The sequence below is a fragment of the Lissotriton vulgaris genome, chromosome 9 (genome assembly GCF_964263255.1).
Source record: "Lissotriton vulgaris chromosome 9, aLisVul1.2, whole genome shotgun sequence".
NCBI lineage: Eukaryota > Metazoa > Chordata > Amphibia > Caudata > Salamandridae > Lissotriton > Lissotriton vulgaris.
In genome coordinates, this window is record NC_141697.1 from 1064792509 (window position 1) to 1064798737 (window position 6229).

Genomic DNA, 6229 nt, shown 5'->3' on the forward strand with positions numbered 1-6229 from the left:
AACCCTATAAATATACCCTGTACCCCAAAACCCAAACCTATCCCTAAACCCTAAAAATACCCCTAAACCCCAAAACCCAAACCTAGCCCTGAACCCTATAAATACCCCTGTACCTCAAAACCCAAACCTACCCCTGAACCCCAAAAATACCCCTGTACCCCTAAACCCAAACCTAGCCCTGAACCCTAAAAATACCACTGTACCCCAAAACCCAAACCTACCCCTGAACCCTAAAATACCCCTGTACCCCAAAACACAAACCTAGCCCTGAACCCTTAAAATACCCCTGTACCCCAAAACCCAAACCTACCCATGAACCCTAAAAATACCCCTGTACCCTAAAACCCAAACCTAGCCCTGAACCCTAAAAATACCCCTGTACCCCAAAACCCAAACCTACCCCTGAACCCTAAAATACCTCTGTACCCCAAAACCCAAACCTAGCCCTGAACCCTAAAAATACCCCTGTACCCCCAAACCTAGCCCTGAACCCTTAAAATACCCCTGTACCCCAAAACCTAAACCGACCCCTGAACCCTGAAAATACCCCTATACCTCAAAACCCAAAACTATATCCGAACCCTTAAAATACCCCTGTACCCCAAAACCCAAACCTACCCCTGAACCCCAAAAATACCCCTGTACCCCAAAACCCAAACCTACCCCTGAACCCTAAAAATACCACTGTACCCCAAAGCCCAAGCCTACCCCTGAACCCTAACATACCCCTGTACCCCAAAACACAAACCTAGCCCTGAACCCTTAAAATATCCCTGTACCCCAAAACCCAAACCTACCCCTGAACCCTATAAAATACCCCTGTACCCCAAAACCCAAACCTAGCCCTGAACCCTAAAAATACCCCTGTACCCCAAAACCCAAACCTACCCCATAACCCTAAAATACCTCTGTATCCCAAAACCCAAACCTAGCCCTGAACCCTAAAAATACCCCTGTACCCCAAAACCCAAACCTAGCCCTGAACCGTTAAAATACCCCTGTACCCCAAAACCCAAACCTACCCCAGAACCCTAAAAATACCCCTATACCCCAAAACCCCAAACTTTATCTGAACCCTTAAAATACCCCTGTACCCCAAAACCCAAACCTAGCCCTGAACCCTAAAAATACCCCTGTACCCCAAAACCCAAACCTAGCCCTGAACCCTTAGAATACCCCTGTACCCCAAAACCCAAACCTACCCCTGAACCCGAAAAATATCCCTATACCCCAAAACCCAAACCGAGCCCTGAACCCTAAAAATACCCCTGTACCCCAAAACCCATACCTATCCCTAAACCTTAAAACTACCCGTGTACCCCATAACCCAAAACTATATCTAACCCTTAAAATACCCAAACACCCCAAAACATACGCCTCAGTACCCCAAAACATATACCCCTATACCCATACTTACCTTATCCAAACATTTTAAAAAAACACGCTTTCACCATTCATGCATTTACAACGAGTTTCGTTGTAAATGTATGCGTAATAAAAGCATATAAAATGTAAAGCCATGCGTTATAATGGCATTGCGGAGTAATGGTACTTTTGTAATGAAAATATGCCGAGTGATGGTATGCGGAAAGAAAGTTGCGGAATAATCGGTGTTTACCCTCCCCCGGTAAGTACATTGGTGGCACGGCGGCCCACATCTCTAGCAACATTCTCATATTTTTTCACCACCCATTTGAAAAATGCACAGGTCTCTCTCATTGATGGCCAGCACCAACATACACTTTTAGACACACCTCCCGCCACAAGTTCTAGAATTGCGAACTTTAGAGCTGGGGAGCTACGTTCGAATCTCGGCATCAGCTCAACATTCTGTGATTCCAGGCAAATCGCATTGTCTCCCCGTGCCTACCACAAATGAATGTGTTCTTCTGTAATGTAAATTGTGCTCATGCCATGTTGTCGAGTTTGCGCTATATAATATTGCAAAGAAATATAAAGTAGGGAAACTCGAGTTCACACACTACTGAACGCGCACTCTTAAGTGCATCAGCAGTGCGCTGTGAATCGGAGCGTTTCACAGGCCTGTCACAGATAAGAAATGCTATCAAAACGAAATCCTACAAATCAATATACTACTGGCCGGCAGCAATTCATACCCGGACAACGTTGGCACGGGCTGCTATCAACAATGAAATCATAAACCAAGGACTTATAGAAATTGAAGACTCACTGTATCTATTAAGCGAGAAGTCCTTACAAGATTTCAGCCTGCCGCCAGCGGTCCGAACTAACCTAACTGGATACCACAATATCGCTACCGCACACAATATTCCAGAGCTAAATAACTACCTTGCTCAACACTTGCCTAACTGAGTTCCCGATCAACAACTTGCCTACAACACCATAGTTGATAGTGTTGAAAAGAAGCAAGGCAAACTATTGTTCATAGACGCCCCCGGTGGCACAGGAAAGACTTACCTAATCAATCTCATACTTGCCAAAGTTCGATCTTCTGGGAATTTGGCTCTAGCTGTTGCTTCATCTGGAATAGCTGCCACTTTGCTAACAGCTGGGAAAACAGCACCTTCTACCTTTGAACTGCCTCTAACAGTTTCCCTTGAAAGAGATTCAACATGCTCTATTCGGAAATACGGACCTTTGGGGACACTGCTTCAAAATGTGTCTCTTATCATGTGGGACGAATGTACAATGATACTGAAACCATTGCTGCCTGGCCTTTTTTTACCCGGACAACGTCGGGACGGGCCGCTAGTATACATATAAAACATATTAAAATATTACCATGATAATAGAATATAGCATCTAAAACATCTTGGATAAGAAAAACAGCAAGCCAGTGCATGTTAACACCTTTGATTTTGAGCAATCAAAGCAAAATAAAAAATAACTTATTACAACAGATTTAAATGCTACATCCCAGATAGTAAAATTGACCAAGGCCTGCTTCAAGAAGCTATCCCTCCATCAGGTAATAATAAATTGCAGACATGGTATGCAAACATTTGCCATAAGGTGCTTCTGCTCTACTTTATAATATACTGAGTAAAATGCTGTTTTCCCAACAAGAGGGTCTAACGAAATTCAGGGGCTTGATATGTATTTTTATACTACAGTACCCAGCCTAGTAATGTACGTTTACTAAAAAGTTTAAAATACTGACCAGTCTCAAAATCACAGGTAAGCATTGTGGGGGGAGGCGCGGGGAGGGGGGGGTGACATGCGTCAAAATAGATATTATTTATTAATTTAATTATATCTATTCCATCGTCTGTCAACTTATCTCCTTACCACCCCAACCCATCCCCGCCCTGCCCCACCTCGCTTACCTGTGCCAGTCACCGCTAGATGCGGTCCAAATGTACTATTCCTGTGGGCATTGGATTGTTGCAAAATACACCACCTGATGTCTGTCGGCTGATTACCTTCACCTGCATACCACCCATCAAAACACACCCTGTAACTGACCATGGTCTTTTGTCACTCATCAGCCGCACTTTTTTCCAGTTTTGACCCACTTACATTATCTAATCAATATAATTTAGAAATGCCAGGGCAGAAAAACCCACGTTTTATAGAGGTGGAATTGTCAGTCATGGTATATAAAATCATCAGAGTAGAGTCACAATTGTTTGAAGCCAAAGTACAATATGCCACCATTGCAAAGAAAAGGCAAATGCAGACCTGAATAGTTGACAGAGTGAATGCTGTAGATAAAAATGTGCACACGCAAGAGGAGATAAGGAAACAGTGGAAGGACCATCAGGAGAGGGTCCATACCCTGGTCTACAAGCACCATCTGGAGGCTAGGCAGACTGGTGCTGGTTCTCTCAGACCTCCTTTAAATCTGTACCCTTGGAAGGAGAAGGTCTATGAAAGCCTGCACCCTGAAGGCATGATAGGATTAGCTTGTGGAGTGAGGACTGATAAGTAAAACTTCCCAGTGTCACTAAACCTAATTCTCTTTTTTGCTTTTTTTTTTTTAACTTGGAATATTTGTTTTTATTCTTTTTGGGAAAAAAAGCTAATGAAAACCAATATCCAGAAAAAAACCTGTTTGCACTACCTGACCAATAACCGCAGGAGAGTGCTTAAAAGTGCTGCTAACCACACGAGGCAGAAAGATGGGGTGTGCAATCTGCAAGCCACGCCTCTCCATGCCTTGTTCCGCTCTCTAAGGAGACATGTACTATGCCGTATTGTATGAGAGTGGATTGGACCCTTCAAATTAATTCCATTAATATGTCTATATGGAAACCTGATGAACATTATAGAAACTAGGTCCTCAGCCCCTGAAAAGAAAAGGCAGCACGCAATTTTTTTCCACTGCCCTTCTAATGGTTTTTCTAATTGTCCGCCATCATGGGTTACTTCCGAAAAGAATTGATGGCAAAGCAGGGAAGAGGCAGACATTTAGTGCGTTCAGCTGCATAATGTTACAAAACAGATCTACTGAAAAGTAACAATTTGGGCAGCTATTCAACATTGGCTTGTAAACAGTGTGACCCGGAGGGGTCTGAGCATGCACAGCCTAGACACGCCTGCGCCTCTGCCAGCGGCACTAACGCAGGTGGACAGAGAAAAGATCTACCAGTGGATCAATGATCTATCAAGCCCTGAGACCCGTGAGAATGCCTTGCTGGAATTGAGTAAGAAGCGAGAATCTGTCCCAGACCTTGCCCCGATGCTCTGGCATTCTTTTGGTACCATTGCAGCACTTCTTCAGGAGATTGTAAATATCTATCCATCAATTAACCCGCCCACCCTTACAGCACATCAGTCAAACAGAGTTTGTAATGCCTTGGCCTTACTGCAGTGTGTGGCATCTCATCCGGAACCAAGATCAGCGTTTCTTGCTGCCCACATCCCTCTTTTCTTGTATCCATTCTTGCACACCGTCAGTAAGACCCGGCCTTTCGAATACCTGCGGCTTACTAGCCTTGGAGTAATTGGGGCCTTGGTAAAAACTGATGAGCAAGAAGTCATCAACTTTCTCCTGACTACAGAAATCATTCCACTCTGCCTTCGTATCATGGAGTCTGGGAGCGAACTTTCCAAGACGGTTGCTACCTTCATTCTACAGAAGATCCTCCTTGATGACACTGGCCTGGCCTACATCTGTCAGACCTATGAGAGATTTTCCCATGTTGCCGTGATATTGGGTAAAATGGTTTTGCAGCTCTCTTTTTTGCTTTTAATGTAGCTCCTGACAATGTGTTTCCTACAGTTTACAAACATAGAAACCTAGGTATAGTTGTATCACATGCTACTCACTTGTTGGTAGTAATGTGTTTTTTGTTGTGTTTAAGATTATAGGTCTCAATCTCCATCACATTCCACATGATGCAATGGTGCATGTAAGTGTGTCTACATCAGATAACAAGCTTCACATATGTGTTTCCATTTGTGGATGGTATCCCTTCTTTTACTACATACTATCACTAGGTATGATCAACTTACAATTTAGCAAGTTATGGCAAAGTTACACTGAAATGACTACAGCTACCAGGATGCCTTATTACTGTTTTGTGGACATAAGATTGCAATGTTGCATTTGTTGGTTCTTTCTTTATTTTCATTTACCACATCTGTTAAAACGACAAGCATTCATCAAGTCCTATGTGATGCTCTCTTGAGAAATGTGTCTGGGGACAATTGATTATGTCATCCACTACCTGTTATGGATTACCTGTTATTATTCCCACAAATCTAACTGTGTTAAGCTACAAATGTTAAGGCAGGTACTTTGGTATGCTGAATACAAGTGGTGGCCTACAAAGTTGTACTCTACAATGTCCACTTGATGACAAATGACAAACATCCTTCCAAGTAGTGTCTTTTTCAGATAGGTTGCCTGCGAGGGCGTGAAAACTTTTTTCACATTCCTCACCTCAACTGTGTTGTATCCAATGTTTGGTATATCTCATGTATACTTACTGACGCCGTGAACTCCACTGAGCACCTCTGACCCAGCCTGCTGTAAGCCGCCACGCCTCGCCGGACCCGCTTCGTGGGTCCCGCTTCGCGGTCTTGCAGCGGCTGTTGAACTCAAGGGGCCTCACCTGTTGACCGGCAGGGCTGCGAGGATAGAGCGGTGGACTCCACGGACCAGGAGTCCCAGCGCGCCCGTTTCCAGCTGGGCTCCTCTCCCTGCCGGCCCCGCCCCCACCACCGCAAGGCTTAAGCGGCTACCCAGAGCACCTTCGGCGGATTCCCTTTACTGACGCCGTGAACTCCACTGAGCACCTCT

The 6229-nt window shown here is 44.4% G+C and overlaps 1 pseudogene; it reads left to right on the forward strand.

The window, feature by feature from the left end:
- The first annotated feature begins 4488 nt into the window (after nt 1–4488).
- On the forward strand, nt 4489–5182 carry LOC147692815 (CCR4-NOT transcription complex subunit 9 pseudogene; annotated as a pseudogene).
- The last annotated feature ends 1047 nt before the right edge of the window (nt 5183–6229 follow it).